This window comes from Mus pahari, chromosome 18 (assembly GCF_900095145.1).
Source record: "Mus pahari chromosome 18, PAHARI_EIJ_v1.1, whole genome shotgun sequence".
NCBI classification, from domain to species: domain Eukaryota; kingdom Metazoa; phylum Chordata; class Mammalia; order Rodentia; family Muridae; genus Mus; species Mus pahari.
Genome location: NC_034607.1, coordinates 8825746 through 8845691, shown reverse-complemented (window position 1 = coordinate 8845691; position 19946 = coordinate 8825746). Strand labels below are relative to the sequence as shown.

At 39.7% G+C, this 19946-nt stretch overlaps 1 pseudogene; it reads right to left on the bottom strand.

Moving 5' to 3' along the window:
- Positions 1 to 19184, bottom strand: part of LOC110336036 — a 29443-nt pseudogene extending 10259 nt beyond the window's left edge.
- Positions 19185 to 19946: the final 762 nt, after the last annotated feature.

The window sequence follows — 19946 nt, the reverse complement described above, 5'->3', positions numbered from 1 at the left end:
TCTCTCTCTCTCTCTCTCTCTCTCTCTCTCTCTCTCTCTCTCTCTCTCTCTCTCTCTCTTTCTCCTTCTTTGTTGTGTTTTCCCCATGTCTGCATCCCTAAGCCGTTTCTCTCAATCTAAGAAAAACCTCAAAACCTCATTCTCTTCATTTCCAAGAAAATTCCTCATATTTACTCTAACTGGATCTCGTAAATCATTTTTTCACAATTAATCAATATTCAAAATGTAATGAGCTACTCTATTTAGGCCAAATAGAATCCACTCCTTGAAATTATGAATTTGAAGACCTTGACAGATGATCAAAGTATCCAAAAGTAGTATGAAATGCTATACCAAGGAATCTAAGAATAAAAAAAGAAAGATAATTGTATCTATTACAAGGCTCCACCTACCCCTAGGGAAGAAAAAGGTCATACCCCATTCCTAAGAGGAAAGGTTGCCTAACTCAAAGCACCATTTGGCAGTTTCCTCTTTATCCAGGCTACTATTCTTTGTTGTAGTTCAAACAAGCATGCCAAACAGGATGGTGGAAAGCCTAAGAAGCTTCAATACTACAGAAAAAAAAAAAAAAAAAAGAAAAGAAAAGAAACTGTAGGCAAATAAGCAAAGCTGGGAATGAGTAGAGGTAACCTTTCCAAGGGAACACTAACATATTTTCCAATGCTAAATGGTCATTGTTAGCATTTTGTTTAAGCTCCACCCCACAGTTATTTGGTAACAGCCAGGTGTGCTCCTTCCCACAGTTAATTGGCAACAGCCAGTTTGGCCTGATCCAAAACAAAAGGGGCTGCTTGCCCCCTCCTCCCTGTCTTGCCTCTTGCTCTCTTTGCTCCCTTCCCCACTCCCTTCCCTATTTCCTTCATTATCTCTCCATGTGTTCATGACCAGTCTCTACTTCTCTACTCTCCATCTCTCTCTGCCTTTCTCTGCCTCTACTACCCTCTTAACTCCCCTCCCCATTCCCTGAATAAACTCTATTTTATACTATACTGTCGTGTGGCTGGTCCCTCATGGGGAAGGGATGCCTTGGCATGGGCCCACTGAGGCACCTCCTTTCTCCCTTACCTTACCACACCCCCAACTCTTTATTTAAAAAAAAAAAAATTATTTATTATTATTTCTAAGTACACTGTTGCTGTCTTCAGATGCACCAGAAGAGGGCGTCAGATCTCATTACAAGTGGTTGTGAGCCACCATGTGGTTGCTGGGAATTGAACTCAGGTCCTATGGAAGAACAGTCAGTGCTCTTAACGGCTGAGCCATCTCTCCAGCCCCTCTTTATCTTTTTATAAACATATCAGTTATTCCCTGAAAACATACATACAACTAACATATGAACTCAACAGATTATATGTATACATTTTTTCATATGTATATATGAAAATACAAATACGCATTCAATAAGAATTAGTGAAAAAGCTGGGCGGTGGTGGCGCACGCCTTTAATCCCAGCATTTGGGAGGCAGAGGCAGGCGGATTTCAGAATTCGAGGCCAGCCTGGTCTACAAAGTGAGTTCCAGGACAGCCAGGGCTATACAGAGAAACCCTGTCTCAGAAAAAAAAAAAAAAAGAATTAGTGAAAAAAGCAGCCATCATTCTGTAAGAAAGTGAGGAGGGGTACATGAGAGGGTTTGGATAAAGGAAAGGGAGAAATATAATCAAATTTTAATCTCAAAAATAATTAAAGTTCTGATGGAGCAGAAAAAACTTTAGGTATGAAATTTATTTTTCTTACAGCCATTTCAACACTCTTATCTATGTGATTCAGTTATGTTATTATATCCCCATGACAACACTTTGGGTAACTGTTAAGTGTTTAAATAAAAGTTTGCATCTATCAGTGAGGCAATATCTTCTTATTTTATAATCTAAGTTGTATCTTGCCTTGCAATAAATGGGGTTCAGAAATCCATTTACACTTGTGTTCTCTGACTGTCTGGGCTGTAAAGATAAAATTAGCACTACCAAAATACAGGGTAATGTACCAAAGCATAAAGTAATGGCAATCGTTCCTCCCACTCTTGCTCCTTGCACCATAAAACACTTCCTATCGGAGCAATTAGTCTAAATAAATTATAGTATTACTGTCCTCTGAACATTTTGTCAATTACCTCTCTAATTTTCTAGATTAAATTTAAGGGCTTCATCTTTGCATGGTAGTTTTGCATTAACATATGAACATTATTTACACACTTTGGCTTGTTGATCAGTCATGTATACTTGCAAGCTTCAGGTAAAGGAGAGTGTGTATTAATAAGTAAGGAAGGATGCACCTATCTTTAAATTACCAACAGTTGTCTCTATACAACCCATGGGAGTTTAACAGCAAGAACCACAAGTATATTTCTAATTTATCAAACTGTATATCATTAGGTTCCTTCAGTTCACTCACAAAGCTTTCAGCCAATGCTGAAATACACACAAAGCAAATATTTCGCAAACATTGTGAAAAAGAATGGGCATCCTCAGAACATTTGTTTGTATATTACTCCCTAAGGATGGAAAATAGAAGAGATTTTTATCCCTTTTAGTTTGTTTTACCCAAAAATGATGACAATTAAATGGATGCCTTGGAGGGTGGGCAGGTGGTTTTAAACTTAACAGTTTAAAATGCTTGCTGCTCTTCCAGAGGTCTCAAGTTCCGTTCCCAGAAAACACAAGTGGCTCATGTCTCCCTGTAACTCCAGCACCAGAGGATCTGACACCTAATTCTATAACCCACAGGCACCCTATAGTTCCTTCAAATGGGATTTAACATCCTCAGTGTCAACAATGATACATCATGCTGCTGGCAGACAACCTTGATTTGGCTTGATTTGGTATGTCGATGGTGCTTCACCCTTGTATAGTCGTTCTCTATATCTATAACTATGAGTTAACCCTGAGGAAAATCTCAGGACATTCTGAAAAAGGTCTAAACAGTAGTCTTCAAAAGTGTTGAAGCTTATCAAAAACAATGAAATGAGGACATCTGGGTTCTTTCCAGCTTCTGGCTATTATAAATATGGCTGCTATGAACATAGTGGAGCATGTGTCCTTGTTATATGTTGGAGCTTCTTCTGGGTATATGCCCAGGAGTGGTATAGCTGGGTCCTCAGGTAGTACTATGTCCAATTTTCTGAGGAAATACCAGACTGATTTGCACAGTGGTTGTATCAGCTTGCAATCCCACCAACAATGGAGGAGTGTTCCTCTTTCTCCACAACCACGCCAACATCTGCTGTCACCTGAGTTTTTGATCTAGTCTTATTATATCCTTTTTGTTAGATTTGGCTGTTGTCTCTTAGAGGTGTGCTCTTTTCTGAAAGGAAACAAGGGGGTGTAGATCTTGCAGAGACAGGAAGTAGGGACTGGAAGGCATGGAAGGAAGGAAAACTGTGGTCAGGATATATGGTATGAAAGAAGAATCTATTTTCAATTTTTTGAAAGAATGTGTTTTTTCTAAAATATATTTAAACAAACTACCTGAAAAATTTTTAAACAATACAAAACAACTTCTCTGGAGTTAACTTCCCTCCCTACTCATATTTTTTTCCTCCAAATCCAGCTGCTTTTATTATTGAGCTTTAGAAGACTAGAGTTGAGCAATGAGATTTCAGAGATGCATGAATTAAAGAATATGCTTAGCTCATTCATAAGAGGAGGCAATATATCTATGGGAAAGAATCAAGTTTCTACAAACCTACCAACAGCTCCCTTACTCTGTGCTGTATACTATGAATTTGACCTAAATTAACTTGCTAAATTTATAAACATATCAATAGCAGTCAAATATATATGTGTGTTCATGTGTGTGTGCAGATACATGTGTGTACTCAGATACAAGTCTATTTGTGTATGTTCATGTTTGGTTCTTATAGTGCAGACAGTCTTTGGCATCATTATTCAAATGCCATCCGCCTTGATTTTTGAGACAAGTTCTCTCATGAGACTTTGAATTTGCCCATTTTACTAGACTAACTGGTCAAATAGCCCCAGAAATCTGCCTACTCCTGCCTCCGAGGCCAGTGGTGGGATGACAAGAGCATACCCTATAACCAAATATTTTCTTTTTCTTTCTTCTTTTTTTGATTGATTGATTAAAATCCCATTGTAATTACATGTTCTATGTTCTCCATATTATCTACATATCTTGGTTATAGTGAGTAACTCTGCAAAGAATATGCAAGTGAGGCTATCTCTTAGAAGTTCTGATTTCAGTTTGGAATACATACAACAGCTGGGGCAAGTGTTATCATATTAAATTCAGTAAGAACATACACTTATCAGAGTTTCTGCAGTTTCATCAGCCCTTCAGCCTGTACAAGGCTTCCAGTCTCTCCACAGTCCTGACAGTATTTTGACGTTTTATAAAGACTCACTTTATTCTTTTTATTTGTGTGTGTGCGTGTGTGCGCACGTGCGTGTGTGTGTGTGTGTGTGTGTGATATTGCTAAATGTCTTAGCTACCCAACACAGAGGCCGTGCGTGCGTATGTGTGTGTGTGTGTGTGTGTGTGNTCTTAGCTACCCAACACAGAGGCCGTGCGTGCGTATGTGTGTGTGTGTGTGTGTGTGTGTGATATTGCCAAATGTCTTAGCTACCCAACACAGAGACCATGTGTGCGTGCGTGCGTGCGTGTGTGTGTGTGTGTGTGTGTGTGTGTGCATGTGTGATATTGCCAAATGTCTTAGCTACCCAACACAGAGGCCGTGCGTGCGTGCGTGCGTGTGTGTGTGTGTGTGTGTGTGTGTGTGTGATACTGCCAAATGTCTTAGCTACCCACCACAGAGGCCGTGCGTGTGTGTGTGTGTGTGTGTGTGTGTGTGTGTGTGATATTGCCAAATGTCTTAGCTACCCATCACAGAGGCCAGGAGAAGCTTTTGGGTTCCCTGTAGCTACAGGTACAGGTAGTTGAGAGGCGACTAACATGGATGCTGGAGACAGAATTTTCTGGAAAATCAGCAGGTACTCTTGATTTCTCCACCATACTTTCACTATTTTGCTTAATGATCTCCTACCAAGTATGAGTGATATGCCATTACAGGTTTTATTTTCATTCCCCTGATAATTAAAAAGCCACCCATTATTATACAAGCCAACTGTCCTATGGGGTTTTTTTGGTGGGGAGGAATCAGTTAAAATCCTCTAATCCTCTTTTCAGATTATTTACAATTTTGGCACTAAAGTTTAAGATTTCCCTACATTTTGGAAATTAACCCTTTTCCTTCCAAAGCGCTTGAGGATACCACCAGCATCTTTCTCAAGTAGCCAAATTCTGCAATTGCTTCTTGAATGCTGACTCCTCTGGTATATCTAGGATTGCACTCTTAATATTAAGGAAGATGGCAGTCTGTTCTTTTCATTTGAACAGATGAACTGAAATGACCAGGAGTCACTGAGAGGCTAAAACTGGTAGGGTGCACTGCCAATAACACTAAGTCTCTCTTACATCTCTCTTGACATTATCCAAAGTCAAGTCCACAATAGCTGGGTCTTCACAACAGCAGTCTCCTCACACAGGGTAAGATAACATAGATGAACATGTCAGATGTAGACACCTTTCAGTTAAGGGTGGTTTCTAGAATTGGATTCCTGATTTAAGTTTTCTCATTTCTAACTATGATCCCTAGTTTAACAGTTTTCCTAGATTTGTGTCCTAATTCTGCCTAATTGAACAATGTGCCTTACTTACAAATATCTTAATTGCTATAACTATTGAGTATAATCTCAATATAAGTTATGTGAGCAGCGCTGGGCACATCAATGTCTAAAATTTCTTCTGTCACTTGAGATAATTCACAGTAAAGAGTCTTATTCTAACATCTAATAGAAAACTCCAGAGGGTTCCAGTATGGTTGCAAACAGCCTTCATTTGGTCAATTTCTATTATCAATCATTAGATTACTAAGCAATTTCATGGGTCATAAACCTTTTGAAGTCCAGTAGAGTCATTTATTTAATGCATTTGTCAGTCATTCAAGAAAGATTTGTATCTTTATGCTATGAGTTCATTGTCTAGGATGGAATTCGAAAGCAAATCTTTATGGCCAGGAACATGGTTCATCAGGTAGCAACACTTGTCTCCAAGTCTGATGACCTAATTTGATCTCTGAAACACACAGTAGAAGGAGAAAACCCTTTCCTCACATTGTCCTCTCACCTCTATGTGTGCTCTGTAGTACACACACACACACACACACACACACACAGTATCTGATTAAACAATTTTAGGTGAATTACCATAGTGACATGATTTTGCAATAAAAGTCTTAGAATTTTCTTCCTTCACAAATGATACATTTGATGTTTGAGGATTTCTGCAAATATTTTTGGACAGTCTTACTGAATCCAAGCTATACTTTTGGTTGTTAGTGATATAAACTTGATGCAATGACATCAGAAATGGGAAAGAGGAGAAAAGAGTAGTAAAAGAAAAATTAAGCATCTGCCACAAATGGAGTAAGGGAGCAATTTATACAAAGAGTTGGGGACCATTGTTGGGAGAGCTGTCAATGATAGCTAGTGGATCTGTGGAATCCCTTTATCTTGCCTATAGTATGTCTTCTTTCAATGTCGGCCTTGTTCACAAAAGGCCTGGGGCCTGTTGTCTTTGGTTAATGATTCAGTTATATGAGCGGAACAATCTGTTCTGACTTCACTGCCTTGTCATTTCATTGCTTTTGCAACCACTCTACAACCTTGGCTCCCACTTCCTAAATATCCCATATAAGTACACACAGTGGTAGTCAGACAGGAAGGGAATATTTAAGAACCAATACGCAGCCTTGATAGTGGAGGGGAAAATATAAATAGCTATTGGAATAATTTTGCCTACAGTGAAGAAAACATGAAGGTAAAAGTATCCTAATTAGTTAAAAAAAAAAAAAGTAATAGCTCTTTCATATATAAAGTTCTGAAACCAGGGCTATTTCAGTGTCCATATAAAAATTCAGCATTGGAACCAAGATGCATCTTTGTGACAGCTTTCCCCTCTGTTACACTTAGATTACTGGATTACTCTTAATTTTTTTTCCTGGGCGTTTCAAGAAAGTCATCATGACCTCATCTCAGTAAAGCACGGCAAGGTGAGGATTTTATTTTCATGATTTTCTATTTCAGAGAGTAAAGTATTTTCCAGGAACTATAGAACTACTTACTATTTGGGACTCGTATCCAGACCCTAAGCAATAGGGTAGTAAGGATGAGAGCTGAAGACATCTTCCGCCTCAATAAGTAGCCCACAATTCTGACAGGAAGATAGCATGGAGGAACATATAAGGTGTAGGTGGGTGGTGGGTGGACAATGAGCACATTCTGTCACCCCACATAAGACATATTATACTTCCACAGGGCTTCCAATTTAACACTCAAGTCATCTAGTATGGATTTTGACAGTTCCTAAAGCATTCTGAAATAAATTACCCCTTTCATCTTCACATTACTTTGAAATATAGATTCTTTGTTCCAATTTTTAACCAGAAAATTTAACTTCAGTAATAAAATAGTATAATGCAAATTAAAATTTCTTCACTTTTGTGACTACGGTGAAACATAAGTTTGAAACTCATCAACATTGATAAGGACCAGGATGGAGACATATATCCAGAGGCTCGGTGAGGTGAATCAATTTCGATATAGCACGATAGCAACCAAAACTTCCTGAGTGATCAAGGGGAAGAGGGAGTGAGTAAACAAGAAAAAATTAGCACAGCAGAAATGGCCATTTCTCACATATGAGCTCACAGAGACTGAAGCAGTAAGCATAGATGCTACAATTATATTCCAGGTCCTCTGAATGAATATATATATATATATATATATATATATATATATATATGTTATTAGCTTAGCATTTTCATGGGACTCCTCACTGTGAGACAAGTGGTTCTCTGACCTTTGCTGGCTCTTGGGTCTCTATTTCACCTGTTACATTGCCATGTCTAACTTCAATGTGATAGTTTCTGCTTCATCTTATTGTGTTTTATTTTGTTTGCTTGGTTGTTCTCTCTTGGAGGCTTATTCTTGTCTGATGAGAGATAGATTTTGGGGTTGATCCAGAGGGGAGAGGAGGAGGAAAAAAAAACAGGAGGAATGGGAGGAGAGGAGACTATGTATAAGAAGGAAATCTGCTGTCAATAAAAGAAAAAAAAATAGCCATTTCTAACAAGGAACCTGAAACAAACAAAAAAAAAAGCATAGCTGAGAAGCTTGATTTCACAGGACTAATTAGGCACCTAATGTATACAAGATAGCCTCTGGAGAAAACAAATGTGAACTGAACTCAGTCTAATCTTCAGAAAGCAGAGTTAAACACTAATCACTAGAGCATTCTATCTGGAATTAGAATAGTGCTCTGCTACGAGCTCATGAGGAAAGATGAAAGATAGAAGAACACCTTAGAGAGTGGTCTGCATCACATTTAACTTTGATACAAAGATTTCAATTAGTGAGTAAACCAGAGGTGGCCATGAACCTCTTGGCTGTGAGAGGCAGACTAGGGTGCAGAAGGATGGTGAAGGGAGCCTAGACTGGTAGTAAGACTGATCATACGGATAGGAGGTGGATGACAGGATGTAGGTGGAGAATTACAGAAATGTTAGGAGAATTCCTGAATGTCCTAGCTGAAATATTAGAAGACATTTATGTCATTCAGAGAAATGAAGGTGATTAGACAATTGGTTTGGAAGGTTAAATGCTGTTTGAGGCTGAGATATACTAAATCTGTGAGGATGACTTCAGTAATAAAATAGTATAATGCAAATTAAAATTTCTTCACTTTTGTGACTACGGTGAAACATAAGTTTGAAACTTATCAACATTGATAAGGACCAGGATGGGGACATATAGCCAGAGACTCGGTGAGGTGAATTAATTTCGATATAGCACAATAAAAGCATTTATTTAAAAAAAAAAAGCATTTAAAAGCATTAATATGAAGTGGTAAGATGAATGTTGAGGTGACAGTACTAAAGAAGTAAGAGTGGAAACAAGAACAACTCCTGGATCAATGACTAGAGCAGAAGGGGATGTTAGGACAGAGCTGAGAAGAATGCTTTAAAGACCTCCACACAGGAATCAACATGAACTTATCCATAGAGTTTAAAACGTTAGTTACCTAACAGAAAAATGTATTTTTAAAAGCATTACTATGAAGCTGAGAATGAAACTCATCTGACAGAGGGCTTACCTGGAGACAATCTTTTTTTTTCCTTTATTTACATTTCAAATGCTATCCCGAAAGTTCCCTATACCCCCCCCCCGCCCCTGCTCCCCTACCCACCCACTCCCACTACTTGGCCCAGGCCTTCCCTTGTGCTGGGTCATATAAAGTTTGCAAGACCAAGGGGCCTCTCTTCCCAGTGATGGCCGATTAGGCCATCTTCTGCTACATATGCAGCTAGAGACACAAGCTCAGGGGGTACTGGTTAGTTCATATTGTTGTTCCACCTACAGGGTTGCAGACCCCTTCAGTTCCTTGGGTACTTTCTCTAGTTCCTCCATTGGGGACCCTGTGTTCCATCCAATAGCTGGCTGTGAGCCTACCTGGAGACAATCTTAAGCATCACATAAAGCAAGCTGGTGGTCCATGCCTACATCCCAAGCACTCTGGAGGCGGTAGTCAGAAGCATCCAGAGTTTGGGGCTACCCCGAGCAATGTTGTGTGTTAGAAGTCAACCTAATGAAACAATGCATGAAAACAAACAAGCCACTACTTGGAGAGGAGAGGGTAAGGAATGAGAAGGACAGAGGAGAAAGAAGGGTCAGAAGGAAGGAGGGAGAACATTGCAGAAAGGAAAGCAAGGAATGCAGAAAAGGAATAGGAAAGGCAGGAGAGAGAGAGAGAGAGAGAGAGAGAGAGAGAGAGAGAGAGAGAGAGAGAGAGAAATATGTTTTAGTATATTGAGAGGACAGCATGGGAAAGTGCCACATTTTCTGAATGTTTGATTTTAAAAAAACAGATGAGTGGAAAACTTTTTATATATTTTTATTTAAAATTTAATTCTATCACTTTCCACCTTTCCTTTTCTCCCTCCAACCATTCCTATTCCTTCTTTCCAATCTTTCCCATGTCCTCCACCCTCAATCCCTCTAAAAATTGTGGCCTCTTTTTCTTTTTATCTTATCTGGAAATCGTTTTGATGCCTGTTTTTTTCCTCTGAGGATAATCACTGTGTTCTGCCCTCCTTCCAACCTTCAAGCTGCTGTGCTTTCAAGGTGCCTGAAAGAGAACATTTTCTAAAATACCTCCATACGTTTTATCTTCTTGTCCGTGTGTGTCATCACAAAATTTTGATTGTAGCCCTCAAATTCAGAGGGCCAGACTCTGACTAAGTGTGCTGAAACTTCCATAAAATGACACACAGAGAGATGGAGCCAAACAGAAAATAAAAAGAGGGATATTTTCACCCTCAAGGCCTTGCTGGGGGCTGCTTAGGGATAGGAACACAGCCCCAAGTCTCTAACTACGCAAGTGGACAGAATCCGTGGGTGAGTATCCTGGGATCTGCAGAAGTCCCCAGAAGTTACTTATATTTTGTCCTATTTGGGATTACTGTTTTAGACCGGTACTAGAGTGCACAATCATTGCCACACAACAGCTCTGCCTTGAAGTTCTGGGGGAGTTACTTCACCTTCTCAGCATCCATTCATTTCCCCAGATGTTGGGGGATGGGTCACACACCTTGGTGAACTGTGATTTATGGAAGCTGCTGGGCTAGCTCCGGTTGCACCGTTTTGACCTTTCTGAATCGGAACCACACTTCCTGAACAAACAGATAACTGATGTCCTCTAAGGATGTTGAGAAGATCCAGGCTGTCACCATGTACTTTAGCCAGCTCCTATCATTATCCGATCACCTCATCTTCTCTGATAATCTGATACTCAGCCCCCCCCAGTCCCCTCAAGCAGATAAATCTGGAAATAAACTTGATTCTTTTGCTTCCTAGTGAAGATAATAGACATTTTTAGTTCATGGGTCATCTGGAGCAGCTGAGAGCAGACAAAATGGAGGAAACAGTCCTTATATACTGTAAGCATGTAAGGAGAAAACCTAAACTGAACACTGACAGCACAAATGGCTGAGAGGCTCCTGCTATAACAGCGTGGCTCAAGCCCTGAGTAGCTCTTCAGAGAGAAGACAGGGGTAGCATAAAGAATGAAGCAGCCATCTGTAGAAATGGAGCAAGCCCTGGCGATGCCCCTGGTTTCAATTCATGACCGCACAGCTTGACAGAAAAGCCATTTAAGCATGCTGAGCCTCGTTTCTCATTCTATGTGGGAATCATAACTCATTCTCCTTGCAATGACTGTGATGGTTAAAGGTTAAATGGCCAGTGCAATCCAGGCAAATGTCATGTGTCCTTCCTCTATTCCAGCTCTTCCTTTGCCTCCGTCCCCTATACCTTTTCATGTCAACTGAAAATATCACAACATTGTACCACAGCATTTTATTCAGCTTCCCTCCCCCTCTTTTGAAGCAGTCCCCGATAATGGAAATTCCCTGATAACAGAATTCTAATGGAACTATACTGAGAGCCATAATATTGGACAAAAATAATGATTAGTCAGGATGGATGTTAGCCAGTATACCACAGTCTATTCTCCAAGTTTTATCTTTAAGTGTCTGAGTTGGGGGAACTCTTTCCTGGCTTCATGGAGGACAGTGATTGGCAGATCACTGGAGTCTTTGACTCTCTCCAATTAAGCCTTATACCCTTAGTGATCCTGAGCTACTCCTATTCATATCAGGCTGTTACGTCCCGGCCATCACATTTTCTGTAACCATGTAAAGCAACACACGCTGGGATCTAGGGCCAACCCAGAATTTAGCCAAAAATACACCTATTGAACACAGATCTGGTTCTTCTTTATCTTACTAAGTTGTCCACCAGCTTAATCTCTACTTCTGTGTGGATTTGCTTCTGGAATGTTGTGGTAAAAGAGCTAAAACCAGAAAGAGCAGGGAGGTTCTGGAAATGTACAAACAGCATCACGGAGAACAGACAAGGTTTTTTTCTCTCTGGTAGTTGTAAACTGAAAGTAGGGATTAATCCTATCTTCAGTAAATTTTGTTTTAATAAAATTGTGTTGATTTGACTTTTCAACACAAATTCCTATCTTGAACAATTTGGGGTGTGCACAGCAAAATAAACCCCAATATGATAACTTCACCTCATCCTACCAAAATTTCTCTGTTATTCTACACTCAGCAGAAATTTTATCAGAGAGGTCAAAGGCAGAAATAATTTTAAAAAAACGGAAGCTTTGGCATTGTCCGACCTTCTAGGAAATAGAGCAGATCTAGCTTTGTGGTCACCTGAACAAATACTTCAATGACCTGCCCTCTGGGTGTCTTCTAGCTGTCCACGCAGGGACACGAGCTCAGTGCACGGGAATGTGTAAACCGTGGCTGTGGTTGAAGAGAGTGGTTGAAGGAATAGAAGCAGCCTTCTCCTCAGTAGCTAATAAAAGGCGGAAACACCTGTCAACTCTTGTATTAAATTTTATTTTTTTTAATGCACCAGGGGTTGCACAGAAAATTGGGTTTGGAGAAGCTAGCAAAGTGGCATATCCATCGCCTTTCCTGGAGAGTTTGACATTTATATTTCTGACATTGTTTCAAAACTGACAAGGTGACTCAAATAAAATCCACTTATAGAACTTGGGACCTGCTGCTGTAGAGTCGGTGAGTCACAAGTCCACACCTCAGAACACAACTACGTAAATATCATGTCTCCGGGATCAGTGTCCTGTGAGCACTCTCAGAGTCAACACCAGGTGAGAATTCTCATTTTGTTTCCCTTCCCACCTTAAGTGAATGAAGAACGTTGTCTACAGTGCAGCTGCATAACTTGCAGATATGGTTCTCTTGCTAAGGGAAGCAAAACGAATGTGTTCTTGCAGAGAGTAAGGAAAATATCAAAATAGTAAAAAAAATAAAAAATAAAAAATAAGGAGGCTCAAAAGGATAGGTAAGATTTTTGACCAAAAACCAAATCATAGTGGCTGAATGACAGCTACCTTCTGTACCTGTCCAGTGGCTGGGTCACAAGTTGATTTAGTTTGAAAAATTAATAGGAAGCGATGTCCCAGGTGGGACTTATGTTGTTACATGTATTTGTATTCTAATTTGAGGTCTTGAGAAGCTGAGGCATGATAATTGCTAGGTTAAAGTAAGTTTGGATAACATAGTGAGATACTATCTTTTAAAGGGTCTCAATGAGAAAGTGAAACCCTGTTCAAAGGAACAGAAAGAAAGGGAAATTCATTTTCACTCTGGGGTCAAAATCATATACGCGACAGACACTATACCCATACTAACCTAGAATTATACTTCTCCCTCAGCAACAAACACATGTTCATCAACACACACACAGAGTCACCTGCACACATACTCATACTGACATATGCCCACGCACACGTATGTACAAACATGAATGTTAAAATCTCTCACATTATTTGAAAATAAAGAACTTGACAGAAGAAAAAATATGTTTATAGAGATGTGTATGAAGCATTTCTTACAACATTGCTTCTTTTCTACTGAGGTCTGCATGGAGTACAGAAGTCCTGTTCTCGATCTCTTCAGGAATTATCTTTCTTCATAATACTAGGAAGTATAGATACTTGAAGCAAAATGCTCTCATTAAATCCATATTTTCTTTGAGATCAAATATTAGGTTAAGAGAAAGAATAGGAGCTTGAGCTATACATTGTGTGTATGTGTGTGTGTGTGTGTGTGTGTGTGTGTGTGTGTGTGTGTGTGTGTAAAATGCCAAATAACTGCAAGAACAAGTTCCATCCCCCTTTCTCTGCTCCTCTGTACATTCTACATAAACTAAGGTTTCGCTTCCCTGACACCTTTACAGCATCTCCGAAAATTAAACTCAATGCGTGTAAAATAATAAACCCCAGATTATACATACTTGTTAAGGAGATAGTGCATGCTCATTTTAAGCAGGTTAAAGATGTGGTCTACCAAAGGTCAATTTCCAATAGAACTTAGCATTCAGGAAACTGTATTTTAAGCAGTAATTCTGACATCATTTTACTTTATATTTCCCCTCCACTGAAGAGTCATGCTTAACAACTGATTAAAAATTTGATGGTACCACCTCACACCAGTCAGAATGGCTAAGACAAAATTCAGGTGACAGCAGATGCTAGCAAGGATGTGGAGAAAGAGGAACACTACTCCATTGCTGGTGAGATTGCAAGCTGGTACAACCACTCTGGAAATAAGTCTGATGGTTGCTCAGAAAATTGGACAGTGTACTACCAGAAGATCCAGCAATACCACTCCTGGGCATATACCCAGAAGATGTTCCAACTTATAATAAGGACACATACATACTCCACTATGTTCATAGCAGTCATATTTATAATAGCCAGAAGCTGGAAAGAACCCAGATGTCCCTCAACAGAGGAATGAATACAGAAAATGTGGTACATTTACACGATGGAGTACTACTCAGCTATTAAAAAAAATGAATTTATGAAATTCCTAGGCAAATGGATGTTTCTGGAGGATGTCATCCTGAGTGAGGTAACCCATTCACAAAAGAACATACGTGGTATATACTCACTGATAATTGGATATTAGCCCAGAAACTTAGAATATCTAAGATATAATTTGCAAAATACATGAAATTCAAGAAGGAAGAGCAAAATGTGGATACTTTGTTCCTTCTTTGAAGGGGGAATAAAATACCCATGGAAGGTGTTACAGAGAGAAAGTTTGGAGCTGAGATGGAAGGAAGGACCATCCAGAGACTGCCCCACCCAGGGTCCATCCCATATACAACCACCAAACCCAGACACTATTGCATATGCCGGAAAGATTGTGCTGACAGGACTGTGATATAGCTGTCTCTTGTGAGGCTATGCCAGTGCCTGACAAATACAGAAGTGGATGCTCACAGTCTTCTATAGAATGGAACACAGGGCCCCCAATGAAGGAGCTAGAGAAAGTACCCAAGGAGCTGAAGGGGTCTGCAACCCTATAGGAGGAACAACAATATGAACTAACCAGTATCCCTCAGAGCTTGTGTCTCTAGTTGCATATGTAGCAGAGGATAGCCTAGTCTGCCATCAATGGGAGGAGAGGTCCTTGGTCTTGAGAAGATTATATGCCCCAGTACAGGGGAATGCCAGGGCCAGGAAGTGGGACTGGGTGGGTTGGGGAGCAGGGTGGGGAGAGGGTATAGGGGACTTTTGGGATAGCACTTGAAATTTAAATGAAGAAAATATCTAATAAAAAAATGTGATGGTAGAGTCTGCATCCTTAGATGTACAACAAATACAAGTCTACACTTACCTTGTAGACATACAATTGTGTTTTCCATGATAAGATCTGACATTTTAGAAGACAGGACACTTTAAGTCTTAAAACAAATAAATAAATAAAGTTTCTGATCCTTAACCCCTTACTTGTCAATCAATTAAATGCAATACAAATATTTTGGATGAGAAATGTCCATATGATTAATGTGGCCTATGTAACATGTATAATGCCTATGTAAATATGTATAAGCTGCATAACTGCAAACTATTTTTCACAACCAAAATGTGATTTGTTTAGTTTATAGTCTACCTTTAAAATTTCTTTGTGGCCAATACATTTAGTGGGCCACAAATAAATATATTGTGGGCAATATATTTAGTGTAATCATCTTGGGTTCCAATATGGACCTTACAAAATGGATTGAAATTAAGAGTTCAGCTCTTTTCAATAATCACAATGGACTACAAAGTATGCTGGTCATACTCCATAACCTGCAATTTTTCTTCCCAAGCACAAAAGGATTGGTTATTCATAGGAAAACTGCAGGCAAAATACTTCTCTATTCCTATTTCATTGGCATTTTCGATTGCTATTGTCCCTCAATATCCTCAAATTCCTTAGATACAAAAAGATACAAAATACAGAAATTATGAAAGGTGAGAAATATTTTAGAAATATAGAAATGTTGATATATCAGTAATATGTCTACTAGAAATAAACAAGCTCCCAGAAAGAAATCCATTTTTATTAGATATTTTATTTCCATTTGAAATGTTATCCCCTTTCCTTGTTTCCCCTCTGAAAAACCCCTATCCCCTTCCCTTTTCCCCTGCATTTACACAATGGAGTACTATTCAGCTGTTAAGAAATCCATTTTAAAAGCTGTTTCAGAATAAGATGGTAATGAATAATAAAAAAAAGAAACTTTTAGAAAATATTTTCTCTCGCTTTGACTTTGGTGCATCCCATGCTCCTCTTTCTACTTGTTCTTTTACCTGAACATGCTGGGCTTCTGCATATCTCTGCTGGACATCATCACACTTCTTCCCACTTTATCCTTCACATTGTTTACATTCCAGATGTGTCTTCATTGGAGCATTCACTTATTCCACAGGAGAGAAATTGGCCTCTCCTTTTCTACTTCCACAGCACCAGGGAGATCTTTTTCATGTCAGGTACCACAAGACATGAATATTTTTTTCATATCTGGGGCTAGACATGAGGTGTATAATACATACTAAATACTATAATAATGTCTTCTATAGCAATAGAATGTGGGGTCTCAGAAAATATAATATTTTCTATGCAGTAAAGGTTTTACATTGCTTTTACTGCATGCTGCACAGTTCAAAAACTGTACATGTAAATGTCACTTTTATTTCCTCAGAGGAAGAAATGAGATGAGAGCTATACTCAAGCTCTGTGAATACATGGCTCGGACTGAGCATTTTTAACTATACCTAGGTCTAGGCCTGGAAGGTTGTATCCTCTGTACAACCTTCTGCAAGCCCAGACCTTAAAGGCTTCAGCTTCCAGCCTATGTCTGCTAACCTAGACCTAGAATGTTTTCAGCCTCTGAGACTTACTGCTCTTTCTGCTGGCTGGTTCAACTCTGTTGTTCTGGCTCAAATGCCTGTTCAGGCTGACTGATTCAAATTGGCTTCTCTCAGCTTCTGACTGAATTGCTCTGAAGACTGCTTCTGAACTCCATGAACTGAACTTGTCTGAAATGAACTGAGCACAACTATCTGAGCCTTGCCCTCACTGCTCTTTAAGTAGCCTCTCTTTCCTGTTTGTCCTTGTGAAAGCTGGGCATATCCTATCTCTGACTCATTCTATCCAATCTTTCTCTGATTCATCAATTTGTCTGCTCCTCAATTAGACATCTCTTTCAAACATAGCTTCTTCCTTCTAAAAACTCTTACATTCATTATCAAGGATTGAAGTTATACCTAGGAGTGTTATTGCTGGATCTTCCGGTAGGACCATGCCCAATTTTCTGAAGAATCACCAAACTTATTTCCAGAGTGGTTATACCAACTTGCAATCCCACCAGCAATGAGAGATTGTTCCCATTTCTCCACATCCTTGCCAGCATCTGCTGTCACCTGAGCTTTTGATCTTAGCCATTCTGACTGGTGTGAGGTGAAATCTCAGGGTTGTTCTGATTGCATTTCCCTGATGATTATGGATGTTGAACATTTTTTAGGTGCTTCTCAGCTATTCAGTATTCCTCAGTAGAGAATTCTTTGTTTAGGTCTCTACCCCATTTTTTTACAGGGTTATTTGGTTTTCTAGAGTCTAACTTCTTGAGTTCTTTGTATATTTTAGATATTAGCCCCCCATCAGATTTAGGATAGGCAAAGATCTTTTCCAAATCTGTTAGTGGCCTTTTTGTCCTATTGACAGTTCCCTTTGCCTTNCAGAAGCTTTTCAATTTTAAGAGGTCCCATTTGTTGATTCTTGATCTTACAGCACAAGCCATTGGTGTTCTGTTCAAGAATTTTTCCTCTGTGCCCATATCTTCAAGGCTCTTCCCCACTTTCTCCTCTATAAGTTTCAGTGTCTCTGGTTTTATGTGGAGTTTCTTGATCCACTTAGACTTGAGCTTTGTACAAGGAGATAAGAATGGATCAATTCACATTCTTCTACATGATAACTGCCAGTTGAGCCAGCACCATTTGTTGAAAATGCTGTCTTTTTTCCACTGGATGGTATTTGCTCCTTTGTCAAAGATCAAGTGACCATAAGTGTGTGGACACATGCTCCACTATGTTCATAGCAGCTTATTTATAACAGCCAGAAGCTGGAAAGAACCCAGATGTCCCTCAACAGAGGAATGGATATAGAAAATTTACACAATGGAGTACTACACAGCTATTAAAAACAATGAATCTATGAAATTCTTAGGCAAATGAATGGATCTAGAGGATATCATCCTGAGTGAGGTAACCTAATCACAAAAGAACACACATAATATGCACTCACTGATAAGTGGGTATTAGCCCAGAAGCTCAGAATACCCAAGATAGAATTTGCAAAACACATGAAATTCAAGAAGAAGGAAGAGTAAAGTATGGATATTCGATCCTTCTTAGAAGGGGGAACAAAAGACCCATGGAAGGACTTACAAAGAAAGTTCAGAGCAGAGACTGAAGAAATGACCATCAAAAAAAAGTGTGTGTATGTGTGTGTGTGCGCGTGCGCGCGTGCATGTCTGGGGGGGGGGAGAAATGACCATCCAGAGACTGCCTCACCTGTGGATCCACCATATACAATCACCAAATCCAGACACTATTGTGGATGCCAACAAGGGCTTGTTGACAGGAGCCTGATAAAGCTATTTCCTGAGAGGCTCTGCCAGTGCCTGACATACACAGAAGTGGATTCTCAAAGCCATCCATTGGACAGAGCACAGGGTCCCCAATGAAGGAGCTAGAAAAAGGAACCAAGGAGCTGAAAGGGTTTGCAGCCCCATAGGAGGAACAATATGAACTAATCAATACCCCAGAACTCCCTGGAAAGAAATCACCAATCAAAGATAACTCATGGTGGGACTCATGGCTCTAGCTGCATGTGTAGCAGAAGATGGTCTAGTTGGTCATCAATGGAAGGAGAAGCCCTTGGTCCTGTGAAGTTTCTATGCCCCAGTATAGGGGAATGCCAGGGCCAGGAAGCAGGAGTGGGTGGGCTGGGGAGCAGGGGGAGGGAGGAGAGGATAGGGGGTTTTCAGAGGGGAAACTAGGAAAGGGGATACCATTTGAAATGTAAATTTAAAAAATCTAATAAAATTTTTTAAAGGATTGAAGGTATGTGCTAATGGTATGTCTATATTTAACCCAGATCATACTGTAATCCAGAATGTGTCATTTTGGCCAGATCATATCTTTGGGTATAATCACTTGCCAGAGCAGCCATGTTTCTAGACTACAATTCCTCTAAAAAGACTGCATAATCATTATTTCAGTCTTTCTACTAAATAGTTTCATGGGTCTCTATCATCTCTTCATTAAATAGAAAACACCACTCAGATCTTACAGAATATGGTGACAATGTAACTATCACCCTGGAGTTGACCTCCAAATTAGTAATGACTCTCTTAGTGGCTACAGAAATATGTTAAGACAAACACCTTGATACTCAGCTTTTTCCAGGTATATTTATAATCATGGGGAGTATTTTTGAAAGCATCACTGCCTTAAATCAAAAGGAGCTTGCCAGAGAGCAGCTGCTTTGTGTTCTTCAATACTTAATGTCTGGATAATGATTATTCTCTCTGGCAGAAAACTGTCACTAATATTGCTCTGACGACCATATGGTCTGGCAGGTCTGACAAGACTGACCACATTTGAGGGACAGGAAGAAAGAAATGCATGAAGTCAAAGAATGATGGCTCATGGAACCTGAGGAGAACACTGCATTGCTCTGGTCTTGTACCCCTCTAAGCAACTGTGGGTGAAGCTTAACAGGAAGACTGAACAGAAAAGCTGTCTGCACACGGACATATGAGGTTATTGACTTTGCAACTGTACCAAATTTAAGAGAGGGAAGACGTCATGTCTAGGGTTCGAACCTATGATGCCCCCACTTAACAGGGTGAGGTTCAAGGGAACCATGAGAACTTGTCTCAAACAAACAAAAGACACGGCAGCAAAAAAGAAGACAAAATCCTAATGCTTT